The sequence below is a fragment of the Mercenaria mercenaria genome, chromosome 18 (assembly GCF_021730395.1).
Source record: "Mercenaria mercenaria strain notata chromosome 18, MADL_Memer_1, whole genome shotgun sequence".
Taxonomy (NCBI): Eukaryota; Metazoa; Mollusca; class Bivalvia; order Venerida; family Veneridae; genus Mercenaria; species Mercenaria mercenaria.
Window position 1 is genome coordinate 55,903,465 of NC_069378.1, and position 14,225 is coordinate 55,917,689.

Sequence of the window (14,225 nt, forward strand, 5' to 3'; positions counted from 1 at the left end):
GTTTGCTACATAACTAGAGCCCCGCCAAGAGTTCCCTAGAATACCCAGAACACTGCCTAAAGACATAACCTGTTCTCTCTATATAGGGCACTACTTGAGCCATGTATTCACAGCTTTCTGTTTCTGATACTAGATTACAATCTAGACTCCAATCCAACTCCCAGTTACCATCCTAGGATACTACCAAGAGCCCCTCTACCAGCTCCCGTCACATAGGAAATTGTTTTCAGCCCTTCCTCCAGTTCCATAGATCTTGGTTCTGCATAGAGCCCGTCCCTAGGGTACTGCATTAAGCCCTAACCCCAGTTCCCATTACCCAAAACCCCGCTAAAAGATTTCTACATCTAGGGCACTACCTACAGCTCCGTCAACTTCCCTACACCTAAAGCTTATTTTAAATGTTTGTTTGATAAAAAAAGGTTATATCAAAAATACTGTTGCAAGTCTTAGAACTATCCTTGTTTTGATATATTCCAAACCTAGTATGTACACCATATAGCACAGCATAGCTTAGAAAATACACCATTCAATTAGGCAAGTACACTATAAAACTTAATTTGTACACCATATAACTTAGTATATATTCCATAATGACTAAGAATTACGCTCTGTTACTTGGTCTCTTGGTCAAAATTAATGACCGTAATACGTATATTGTATATGCGCTTGATCTATTTTCTCAAAGCTATGTATATGTAATGGTGATAAACATACTTTCGGGTGGAAAAGGTAAAATCTTAAAACTACTAGTATGCAGACAGTTGACATCCTAAAAGGCATAAACACGTGTTTTAAACGTTTTGTTGAGATGAAATCATGAAATCCATCAATTTGAAATCCTCAAGTGTGAAAATCGTATGTGTGCCAATAGTTCTTATAAAGGGAAAACAATAAAGTTATGTATACAACTGACATTCTTAAGGATGATAAACATGTATTTTTCAATGTTGTTTTGTGGGGGTGTGAGGGGAGAGTCCTAAAGTTTTGTATGCACTTGAGATTCTTAATGTTAATAAACATGTGTGTTTCAAAAGTTTTGTAGAGGTGAAACCAAACTGTTACTTATACGCTTGACATCCTTAAGGATGATAAACATTTGTGTTTCAAAGGTTTTGTAGAGATAAAATCAGAATGTTATTCATACACGTGATATACTTAAGGGGATATTATTAGTTACACTGCTTGTTGGTGACAGGATACGGGATATACGCTGTCGAGGAAATCCATATCAGGCGAGAGCGTAGCTCGAGCCTGATATGAATTTTGAGACAGCGTATATCCCGTATCCTGTCACCAACAAGCAGTGTAACGATTTTATCTTGCCGACTACCTTTTACATCCTCACTGTACTGATTGACACAGATTTTATATTATAATAAAGCTACTTACAGTTACAGTGCAGACTGGAATCCTGAAATCTTCCCTGGTTTTCATGCTTTGATTATAGTTGATTAATACCAGCCATAAAATGAAAAATGAACTGTATTTTGACAGAATCACAAAACACAGAAGCTCATTTATACAGGTTATGAACTGGTTTTGAAAAACTTTTACGTTCCATCCTTTCGAAAAATCATCAGATTAGACGATGTCAGAAATGTCTTTTAAAACTTCCGCTTTAGTCCGTTTCCTGTTAATTCCTTTATCTTGCAGATAGATTAAATAATTCTACAACAAACTGCTGTCTTACAAATGCGTTAATTCCTTTGCTTTCCGATGATTTTACTAAAACAACATCAACTTGTCAACGGTCAAGGTCAATCGCGGCCGTGCCATACAGAGTTACTGTTCTTCTATATATAATTTCTACTCACTTCACGAACCTAACTTAGATAGGAAATATAAGAGCGGCAAGACAACACTATTTTTTTTTATCTCGGAAATGATATCTATAGCTTGGGCTTATAATCTGACTTGTTTTAATTACGATAGCAGTGCGGCAGCCATTTTGTTTTTAATCAAATTTCATATCTGTAATGTACTAGCAGGATATGGAATATATCCTGTCTCCACGTGACGTCTGTTGACCAATAGAAATGCAAGAATCTTGTAGGAGGCGAGATAAATATATATATGTGTGTGTTATACAGGTTTGTAGATGTGAAGTCATTATAGTTTTGTAGATGTGAAATTTTATAACTATACATATATCTGACACCCTAAAGGGCAATAAAAATTAGAGTTAATACGATATAAAGACGCTATGATCCTCAAGGATGATGAACATGTGTTTTTCCAAGGTTTTGTAGAGATGAAACCATACTCATATCAAGGGTGAAAATCATATGTGTTTTAAAGGTTTTACAGAGGTGAAATCTAACCATGCAACTCTATTGAAAGTGCCTGATATCACTTGCCTAACGTTTTTTTCTTTTTTATATCGGGTCAATGACCAGTTATTAACATTAAGCTCCTCCCATATCGACGGACTAGTTATTTTTACATCTGTTTCCTTCAAGATTGAATTTTAATACAGAGTCCAGTTTTAGTTTTGCGTGGCATTTTAACTACTTCAACTAGTAATTAATTTATGCCTGTCTCTAATTTCATCATACAAACAGTAGTACTTAATGAATGACGTCATTGTGTAACTTTCATCATGAAATCACAATGTTTTCATCATCATACATGGATCGATTTTGATAGTTATTCTTTATATTTTATTAAGTAGAAACAAAAGGGTTTGTTTTAATTATAATTCTCGAAACAGGGTAAAGTGGTTTTAAAATCTTTAAATTCTCTTTGACTGAGTCTGGAGCTGGAAGTGAAATTTTAAGTGCCTGGTGCATGTGATGTAGATGCCCGAGTGAAATGTTTAAAAGTGTGGAAATAAAGCATGTCCTAATTCATTCGAAATAGATTATATAGATTATATATAAATGCCATTGACAAATCAATGAAAAATATAGGCAATTCGTTATTGGAGGAAAAATCTCTAAAGTATAAATTTTTATTTTTAAGCAAGTGAAATAGTTATGATACACTGACTTTGCGACTTTTGCAAAAACATTTCACACTTGACTGAGCAGGTAATGGATACAAAGATATTGTCAAAGGCATCCAAGTTCTGGCACAAAATCACAGTTATTTGCCCTTTGTTGACCACAATAAGGGAGTGGTACGCGGAAAATAGTTCCTCTGTTTGATGGTGAATGTTGGTGAATTTTTAGTAAATGACCTGCAATAAATGATAAAATTAAATAGAGGATTGTTACGGAGTTCCTGGAAAACGTTATAGAGTTTTTCTGATATCTATATGAAAATTATTTATCTTTAAAAAGAGAGAATGGTGTGTAAAACTTAAGTTTGATGATCAAGGTTGCTTAATGTTTTGTGCTATGCGTCCAAAAAATCTGTTTAGTCTAATAATCAGTGCCACTTCTTTGAAATCAAGACATTTTGAGAAAAATATCGAAATCGTTTGCTTATTGATACATATAAATCTACCCGTTCATGCTCTTCATCCTCACCACAGTCAATAGCCTAATTTTTGTGCAAAGTTGCAAACATAAACAACTATCTAACAATTTTATGCCCGAAGTTTCAAATGTTATGGAGTTCAGGTGATAACACTGAAGATGTCACAGAGTTCTTATGATGACTTTTTACTGCCAGGGTGTTTCTTGAGCTATGTTAAGATACTTTTTAGTTACTTTTATTATTTAGAAAGGGTGTTAATCATGTTCTAACGTAAGATATTTATCCAAGGCACAGTATTGTGGTTATATAATGTATGATAATAGGTAGTTAGGTGAAAAGAACTTCAAATAATTATTCTGGCATTTTCAATTTAATTCGCATTTTAACATACCTTTATAAAAACGCGCTATTTAAGGTTACATTTAATGTTACTTGATAGCAGTCATATTGTACAACGTTTTCTTTGTAAAATACGCAAATATAAATAAAACATGCATTTGGAATGTTCTTGATAATTTACTTTATATTTACTAACAGACCAATGAAATAAGACCAATAGTCAACATTGTTTCCAACTTCTTTCAAGTTTGGCGGCCATCTTGGAAGCCATTTCGGAACAGCTAAATAGCCAAGTGATTAAAACTGTTTAGTTATTTTATTTAAATAGTTATTACATATTGCAACACTAATATCAACAAATTTGACTACAATACTTGATTTGTTAACACAATACGCCAGAAAGGCAATTGTGGCGGCTATTTTAGCCGCCATTTTGATTCCAGTCGTCCTAGATGCCATCTTAGATTTACTAAATCAATAAATAAAGATATTAAATATGTTTGAACATTTAAAGTACAATCAATCCGCAAGTACAATTTGTAAGTTATTCATTCCACCACTGATATATCTTTTCTGATTTTGGTGGCCATCTTGGACGCCATTTTAAATTTCTTAAAATGCTCAATGATGTCAGTTGGGCATCATTCAGATTCTTCAATAACAACACATTCCCTAACAGAATACTATTAAATATTTACTATACAATCTGATGCCAGGTCATTTTTATCATTGGCAGGACTAAATTTCTTCCATTTTAGAATGCATTTTCGAAAATTTACATTTCTTTCAAACATTTAGTGTAATAAAATTACATGGACTTAGGTATAAAAGCTCAATTTCAGCGTCCACAAAATAAATGACAGGCTTGAATATATCGTCTGCTTGAAGCATAAATATTTAGACTTACCGCCCCATGAAAAACTCGTGTGGCTAAACAGAAATATAGCTATCAACACAGTTCCTGTAAATAGAATGATCAATTTCGAAAGAAAGATTTGACTGAACTGAAAATAAATGATATAACATTATGATAGAAATTAAAAATGTTTGCAAATAAGATTAAACATTTTCCTAATTAGCCACCTTTTCCCGTCGTAACTTCGTTTAATTATCTAATCTTTTCAACAAATCGTGTGTGTGTTTTCTTTTTAATTTAACAAAAAATCAAAAACATATGAGAATAATTAATCGCGCAAACACCTCAATGTCCCATTCTACGTTCTATGAGGCATCACATTTGCATGATAAATTGAAATATAATCGACTCGATTCGCGCGCTAACTGTTGTACTTGCAATGAATATATTCGAGTTTTTCTGTTGTAATGCGTTTAAAAGCCCTCAATGCGACAGCCGTGATGCCAAATATCCATTCTCGTATATTAACCCTTATCATGCCAGACACGCTTGATTCTGCCTTTGCGACAAGTGCAGATAACGATCTACCTGCACATCCGTACAGTCTGATCACGGGTGTTTGAAGCTCAATCAATAAAAAAGTATATATAGGTTAGATCTCTTGAAGAGATCGTAGATCTATGAGAGAGATCCAGGTTGGCAACTTCACGCCTCGGTTCGATTTTATGAACAGCGATTCTGAAGGCAAATGATGACGGATTGTTGTCAGCTAAACACCATTTGAAAGATGGAAATTTAATTTTCAAAGGTAACTTATGTAAAGGGTCATAATTTTATCTAAAATATACATGAGCAGTTTTGGTATTCGGCAATTCCGAATCCAGCTTCCGGTCTGTAAGAAGTGAGTAATCCGTAGGAATTGCTTAGCAACAATCTAAGAATCTTTTTAATTTAAGAAACATCACATAAATTATTAGCGAACATGGTAATTGTTCAGTCGAACCGAAATAACAAAGTGGGAAGTGTCATTCATGATGCAAAAAAAAAAAAAAAAAACAAAAAAAAAAAAAAACAAAAAACAAACAAACTAAAAACGAAAAAGAAATACAATTCTATCAAATGTACCTTATAGAATCTAAAATAATCCTTGAATCTTAATACTGGTACCTAAGAGGTGAAGTGTTTAATGAATATATTTTACACACGCTCACAGAATTAATATTTCTACATATTAGCCTACGATGTGAAAACAATGCTGCAACCACTGATTTTTCAAAGTATTATGTAACGTTATTTGCTGTAATTTACGTCAGAAATCAAATGAGAAAAAAAAAACAACAGAGGCCCGTCCGATTGTTCTTGTACATAACTGTAATGTCCAATGAATGGTGTTATGATTACTTAATATATGTGTGTCTGTTATTCAAATCCGTATTTTTTAAGTTTTTATACACCAGTTTCAGGATACCGCCAGTGCATTTTCCAAAACTTTACATGAAATAATTAGCATTAGCCTTAAACTCGAAGCGATCACAATTAAGATTTTTCCCCAGTTAGTAAGTCTAAATGCGTTAACTAATAATTAAAATAAGCCTTGCCACTTTGATTTCTGCATATATAGAAGAAAAATGTATATCTCTCTTTTTATTTAATAAAACACCGTAACTTTAACACGCATGTGCACTTCCCAAAAAAATAAATATAATGAAATAAAATAAACGCTTTTGTTTGTTTGCGACAACAAACAACATCTGGGTAAACCGTGGGTACCCTTCAAGTCGCAAAGCGTGAGATTCGGAGCTATTCTATCATGCCATTAAAAAGATATCGGCGGCACAGATAGCAATACTGCCGATATATTAAAATAACGAAGGTATGACACAAATCTTACGGGTCATACCGCGTCATACGTATCCTTTACGTGTAAGCGTATTTATTCAGCTGTTCTAGTAACAATATCGAAGGAAAATAATATCTGAAACGAACAACCAGTAGTATAATTTCATGTATCATGAAAGAAATTGTATCATGAAAGAAATGCTTCGTTGATTAAATCAAATCACCACAAACTACATGTAACTGAAATATAAGCAATGATATTAAGCTTTCCCTTGACAGATTTATTAACAGATCTTTTAATTTGAAACCCTGCAAAATCAGTTTTTAGTTTCAGCATTCTAAAATCAAAATGAGGCGTGTCGAGAAAGTCGAAAAAAAATCAGAACGATCAATCACTGTGTATTATAAACCACAAAGCAGACCCTCTTTGTCTTCAAGCTGTAATGACGTTACGAATAATACGTCACAAATCTTGAAACCGTTGGGGTTTTCCAAAGCAAACAAAAGTTTCTTTAGCGGCTCGGGATCTTGAAACCGTTGGGGTTTTCCAAAGTAAACAAAAGTTTCTTTAGGGGCTCGGGATGTTTGCAGGTAGTCTTTATTTAATTGTTCAATCACATTTTTTTTTTTTTTTGGCAAGAATTGTTAATGATGAATTAATGATTTTTTATGTGATTCACCTCGGATTTTACAACCGGAAGCTTGATAAGGTATGGCGGACTTCCAGAACGGCGATTTTGATAGTGTTAGTTAGCTGGTAAATTGAACGAATTTTATATCTTTTTTGTTAGTTGTGCTCAGCGTAACATAGGATGAATGTTTTTTCTTTCATCTGAAAGTATTTTTACATTGATAATGGAAATGCTGTTCGAGTTATCAGCTGGTATAAAATGACTAAAAAATACGCGATTTACTTGCCAACCTGTACCATTTCATAGTATATTAGGTGGGTGGGATATGATAATGCATATATTTATTGATAGAGCTTCAAGCGCCTGTGGTCTGATAAAGATCTGCACTGTTCGCTGTTCAGTTAGTAATCATCCCTTTTAATTATTAATGGTACTGTCCAAAATGAAAGATGGACAAGTTCATTATAGAAATTTAGCAGGGTACGGGTTAATCAGAGAATGTTTAGGTATATCAGCATATACTGGGAAATGTCTACTGGGACATTCCGTTAATGTACTAACTTATTGGTGGCAAAGCTGATGTGGTTCTTTTTTCATTTTTAGTTCACCTGTCACATAGTGACAAGGTGGGCTTTTGTGATAACCCTTCGTCCGTCGTCCGTCCGTCCGTCCGTCCGTCAATAATTTCTTGTCTGCATGATAGTGATTTCATTTATGATTTTATTTTAACCAAACTTGCACACTTGTGTGCACAATAGCAGCTTCATTTATGATTTGAATATAACCAAATTTTCACAGAACTTGTAGAACTATGAGGTCTCAGTTCATATCTTGAACTGGAAAAATCTCAGCATGGATTATATAGTTATGGCCCCTGAAAGGGGCGTGGGCTTGTTTTCCCTACATGGCTATATAGAAAACTGATTTCAAAACAATTTTACACAAGTCTAGTGTTCCTTGGGTGACCCTCTCTACTATATTCCTTCAAATAATTTTGATTCAGCGAAAAACATGGCCCCAAAGGGGTTTTGCTTATTTTCCCTACATGCCTATATAGAATTTTGAAAATCGTTTTGTCAGAAACTGCTGGTCCATTTTCAAAATAATTTTACACAAATATTTCTTGGGTGGCCCTCTACCAAATTCCTTCAAATAATTTTGGTTCATTGAAAAAGTGGCCGCCTGGGAGAGGGGCCCATTTTCCTATTTGGCTATACAGAAAACGTCTTGTAGGAAACTACTGGCCTGATTTGAAAATAATTTTATTTGAAGTAACTTTCAACTATTTTTTCTCATAATTCTTTTGATTGATTTTGATTTATAATTTTTTGACCTTCTTGTCCTTAAGTGCATTGATAACAGGTGAGCGATATAGGGCCATTATGACCCTCTTGTTTATTTATTTATTTATTTATTTATTTATTTATGTTAAAGAAAGTTCGAATACAGATTTCTACCGAGTGAGCTTAAATAAAACATGTAAACAGTTTTACCTGGTAGTTTTCGATTCCTCATTACTTCGGTTGAACTAGTGTACTGGTCTTACTTAATTTGACAGGCTAAACAGATAAACCTATGACAGTGCATCACGACAGATAAGTTCCACTTTGTTTTAAAGACGACATACATGTACACCGTATACAACGAAATTGTCCATTTTACGTCTCCTTTGCTAATAAGAAAATATAGGATAACGCACGTTGTTCGTGTTATGATATCTGCAAAATTTCCAGAGAGATCGGTTAAGTTTCAGATGGCACCAACATAGCTCGAGTCTTTCTGCAGATATTTAAATCATCATGCTAATACAAATAAAACATGCGCTAACGCTATTCTAGCATAAAACGATAAAAAGTTTAAAAACTAACATATTGTACGTCAACGTTATTAAATGTCCATAAAATACATGGGAATGTCAGCGTTGCTTAATCATGATGACGTCATTTCCTGTTGAATTATCCGTTATTGGGCTGCACCATGTTTATATTTTGCCACGAAGCTAGGTCTGTTTCTTCTATTGTTGTCCTGTTCAATTTCACCTTTGTTGCAAAAAGCTTTCTTCTTGATTTCTCTGTAAATATCATACACTTCTGTTGATATGAATATTGATATCAATCTTTAGAACTCCATGTGGCGACCGGAACATTAAGTATTTAAAATATCTCATTAAGGAGGTATGTTACCTTGTAACAAGGGTAAATTCAAATTAGTTGAACCGCAGCATCTTTTTGTTTTTCGTGTAATATGAAGTTTTAACTGCTAAAATCTCAGTTTCATTTGTCTCTGTCCCTTCAAGTTCAATTTTTATCCAGGTTTGAAGAACATGACCCTCCAAAGGTATTTCATATTGAAAGAAGAAGGAAAATACGAATATTTAACACTTTTCAGTGTATTTTAGTTTCACTGATATCCGTAGAAGTCGGCATAATCTATAATTTTACTAGTATACACGTTAGCTTTCTAATATAAGCTCAAAATGTATATGTCGCGGGGCTCGTGTTTCCATGGTAACGCATTTTCTCTCATTTTTAAACAACTATGTATAAAAATAGGGGTTTTCGACGGCTTCAGTGCCATTCTGTTAATGACCAACATGGAATATTTGGGTACTATTATTAGCAAAATACCAAGCACTATACATGGTAACCTATTTTTCTTAAAGTTTAAAGTAACCATGGCAACAGAGATGTTTAAAATGGCTTACATCTTGCTTTTTGTCGTAATTTCTTATAAAATAATATTGAATAAGATTATCTTTCTAGTTGATGTAGCTTTAAAACATATTATTTCTAATGTAAGTTATATTTTCGTGTTATCTGCATTTATTCAAACAAATTTCTAAGCTTAGAATACTTACAGCAGTACCCCTCGTCTGGCATTTTTCATGGAAAAATCGTTCAGCATGCTAATATTATTCTCATGGGTATTGTTGAAATGAAAATAAAAAGCCGAAGCTGTGTTTCTTAAATAGACTAGAGTCAACGCTTTTGAATTTTACATTTAGATACATAGGTCACGGGCTTCGTTTCCATGGTAGCATCAATTCAATTCAAGAAACCACAATTTTCTACTGAAATTTGAACAATTTTAGATCTTAGTTTTAGTATATAAGTAACAAATTATCAACGGAACCTGAAAAATAGGTATTACAAATCAAACTGCTACATTTTTTATTTGAAAATGGCCTTAGCAAGTAACCTCTCACCCAATTATATTCCAAATAACATTGGTTACCATCATCCATTTTTTTACATTCCACATAACATTTCAATATAACTACATAAAAGAAGCAAAATATTGATTATTATTCAGAGCAAAAGACTCATAAAAAATATTTCAGCAAATAATGGTTATTTGAAAATAGTTTGAATAAAGAAAATGCACAGAATTACGTACTTTCAAGATAAACGCTATTAATTCTGCGCGGTAACTGACACGTAACGTCATGACGTCAATGACGTCATTTTAAGCAACATTGTTTTGAAGCGTTTCTGCGGCAATTTATTCATTACTTCTGCATTATTAAACCATAAAGCGTCAGATCGAAGACAGGTCTATGATTTGTTTTCAGAAGAATGAATATACAAACACATTTAGTTTGTCGTAAACGTCGTCGTAAATCGTCACGTTAGCTTCCGGTTGGACATGCGCACATACAAATATAAAGGTAACCTACCTCCTTAAAACAATGTAATCGGAGTAAGTTTCATTGTATATTCATACTATTGCAAAAAAGACAGAATTACAAATTTGTGTAACAAATGGAACATGGATGTAGCTCCAGAGAAATCTAGTGACATGATATTCTGCAAGAACCGGGATGATATTCAAAGTATCTTTGAACTAGACAATAAGAGAGTTGCAATAGTGCGCAGCAAGAAAATCCTTGGAACAAAATTGGATGACAAACACAGTTTTCAAGAACATATAACAGAAAAACAAAATCAGGATATGTAGCATTGAGAATAGATGTCTTTGTTAATCAAACTACAGGTTGTACATGATCCAATTATATGAGATTGTACAAATCCCTGGTCTTGCCTGTAATACACTATGGAACACCAATATTCATAACAACAACTGATGGCTACTACAGACAAGTCAATGGAGTACAAAGAAGTGCAATGCTGAAAGCAACTGGGTGTGTTTCAACCTCTAGAAAGTATTACTAACTGCACCCCAATGGACCTTCACATGAAACTGCGACAGTGTCAGGAATTAGTAAGAATAGCAGAAAAAATAGAGACAGATCCTTTAAAACAAGAATTCAATACATGGATGTCAGAATGTCAGAACTCGAAAAGCAGACCGAAAACATTTTAGTTAATGATTAGAAGACTGAAGTAAGAGTGGACGTTAAGTTAAAAAAAAAAATGAACAGGATTTCCAGTACAGCAGTGCATTTTGGGTTATCTAGGACCAAAGAGTATGTCCACAAAGAAACCTTTCAGAACTCGAAGGATATTCAGGTAACAAATATATACTATGACATTTTAGACACTTGTAAAGATAACTGCGTAATAGCATTCGCAGATCGATCTGCAATTGTGAGCCAGGGTCCAGCTGAAGCCGGAGCAGCAGTATACTTAAATGGCTATGACTCTATCCCAGTTTTATTAAAGAGGTCAGTGAGCAAAAGGGGAAATAACTTTTCAGGAGAAATTGTTGGAATTGAAATTGCTCTTGAATTCTTGACTGCTAAAATGATACATATATTCACAAACTGTGAGGCATCAATAACATTAGTGTTCTGTAAAGAAGTACCAACAAAAATTATAGAAAACATCATTGCAATCAAGAAATATTTGGCAAACCTATAAGACAGAAAATATGACAGAAATCCACTGGATCCCAGGCCATAAAGAACTTACAGGCAAGGAATTGGCATATTCCCAGGCAAAAGCGGCTGCAGTCCAAATCAGAAGAGGCCACAGAGAAGAGAGATGGAAGGGAAGTAGGTAAAATAATGAAAGGAAAGATTAAACAGGAATGGAATAAATACAAACTATCAGAAAGTGTACACTGTGTCATGGAAATATACTAACATGCAGGAAACAGATAATAAAATAGGGAAGATAATAGGCAGGTCTTTTGTACAGTCAATCAGCTTCATACTAAATGCACACTGGTCAAAGATTGACTCAAACAAATCAATGCTATGTGATGAATGCCATATGCCAGAAAAAAATCCAGCACTACATATTATATTGCACAAAATTCAGAGAGCAAAGAGAGACACTGGAGACATTACACTGGAGGGTAGGAGAAACTTAATTTTTGCATAAAAACTACTTTTTTTACTGGATCCGCCCATGTATTAACAGGAGAAAAATCGTGTGCAAATAAGGCAATTTGCGTGCTGTTAATACCCGATTTTTATTTTTGAAATCCTTTCCCAGGGACGTATATGTATTTCTGCGCAGATTGACATCTGGTATCTGCGTCTTGTTTCTTTCATAAAAACTCTTCTTGTAGCATAAAAGATACAATCTAAACCATAGAATGTTTTGCTGTATCAGTTAGCAACGCCAAATGCGCTGCCCCCAACAATGTTCGTACACGCTTCTTCCCTTGTTTACTCCCCTTTTAGAACTCGGCGTCGTTTCAGTTTTTGTAGATAACCGTGAATGATTAAGAATCGCGTATAACTTGTGCGATTGTTTGTTTTTAGGAATCGTATTTATGATTTTGGCAAGTATTAGTCGGTATGTTTTTATCTAATTTCTGGAAGAATTTATATAAACAGCTTGAAAGTTTGACATTGCATTCGTACTAATCCGTACTCCAAATGTGTCCGTACTCAAAATAACACGAATGTAAAGTTATTATTCTTGAAATTGGGCTCCTGTTTACCAAATGTTGAAGTTTTATGAATATTTTTTGGTAATTTCATGTTTGTAATAACGAGAGACAAAAGAAATTTTAGGGTTTTTTGCTTTTAGTAATGTTGTTGATTTTTGGGCCATGGTTGTGGATATTTAAAACATGTTTACCGTTTGCAAGAACAACAGAATGGTAATTAAAAAGGTACCGGAATCATAAAGTCATCACATATGAAAACAATACATTTAGTAGTCGAGTAATGTTTGTTTTATGCAAGAATAGCGACAATACACGTTTGTTTTGTGTATTAACGTCTGCAGAATCCCTTGGGATATGTTTGTGACCGAGACCCACAAACAATCCTGTGGGCTTCTGCAGACGTTAATACACAAAAAAAACGTGTATTATCCCTACAAACAAACATTTAGCCAATATTCAAAATTTTGGTTGCTTCAACAGTGAATTAGAATAACCGTCTCCCCTGTCATGAAAAGAAAGGTGCACAAGAGTATTAGTACATGCATGAGCACAGTACAGAGGATGACAATGATATTATTTCCTTTTCGTACCCGAGTTAACAGCTACACAATATCAAACATAACAACAACAACAGAAGAGTAGAATCGAATACCCACGCTATGTGGTGTTAGGGCGCAGACCTGTGTTAAGTACATACACTTTGACAAACGAAACATTCTGATTGAATAGATGGGTTCCTAAGCAACGTAAGTATTTAAATAAACTAAAACAAAACTTACACTAACATTTTCTATCTATTAGACATGTTTAGCAAATTACCACGGGTGACCGCAGGTTGTGAAAGGCAACTGCCTTGCTCAAAATTAGATACTTCAGCTAACGCGCATTATAACAAGTCAAGTCAATACTGATTATTAGGGATTTATAATGAACAGGAAATAAACTATTTTAAGCACTTTTGGTCTTTCATCTTGCCAAATTTAGGTTACATGAGAATGAGTGTTTCAGACTCCGAATATTTGTTCAGGTTTTGATTATCGGGTTTACTAATTTTTGATGGACATTTATCATGTCCGCTGTCCAACGTAATGTTAATTTATAGTGTTCTGGTTCCTGCCAACGCTTTAGGGTCACAAGAGATGAGTGTCACCCATATATAGAAAATGAAATTTTGAATTTATCTGCTTAGAGGGCGCTTTCTGCATTTTGGTTGGTCAAACTGTCCCTAGAAAATAATAACTATATGCAAATGCAAAATTTGCCGCCTTGCCAGAGCGCAGTTGATTTTTAGAATTTGTCGAGTAAGGCACGAGTTCTATATGTTTCAATTCACTACG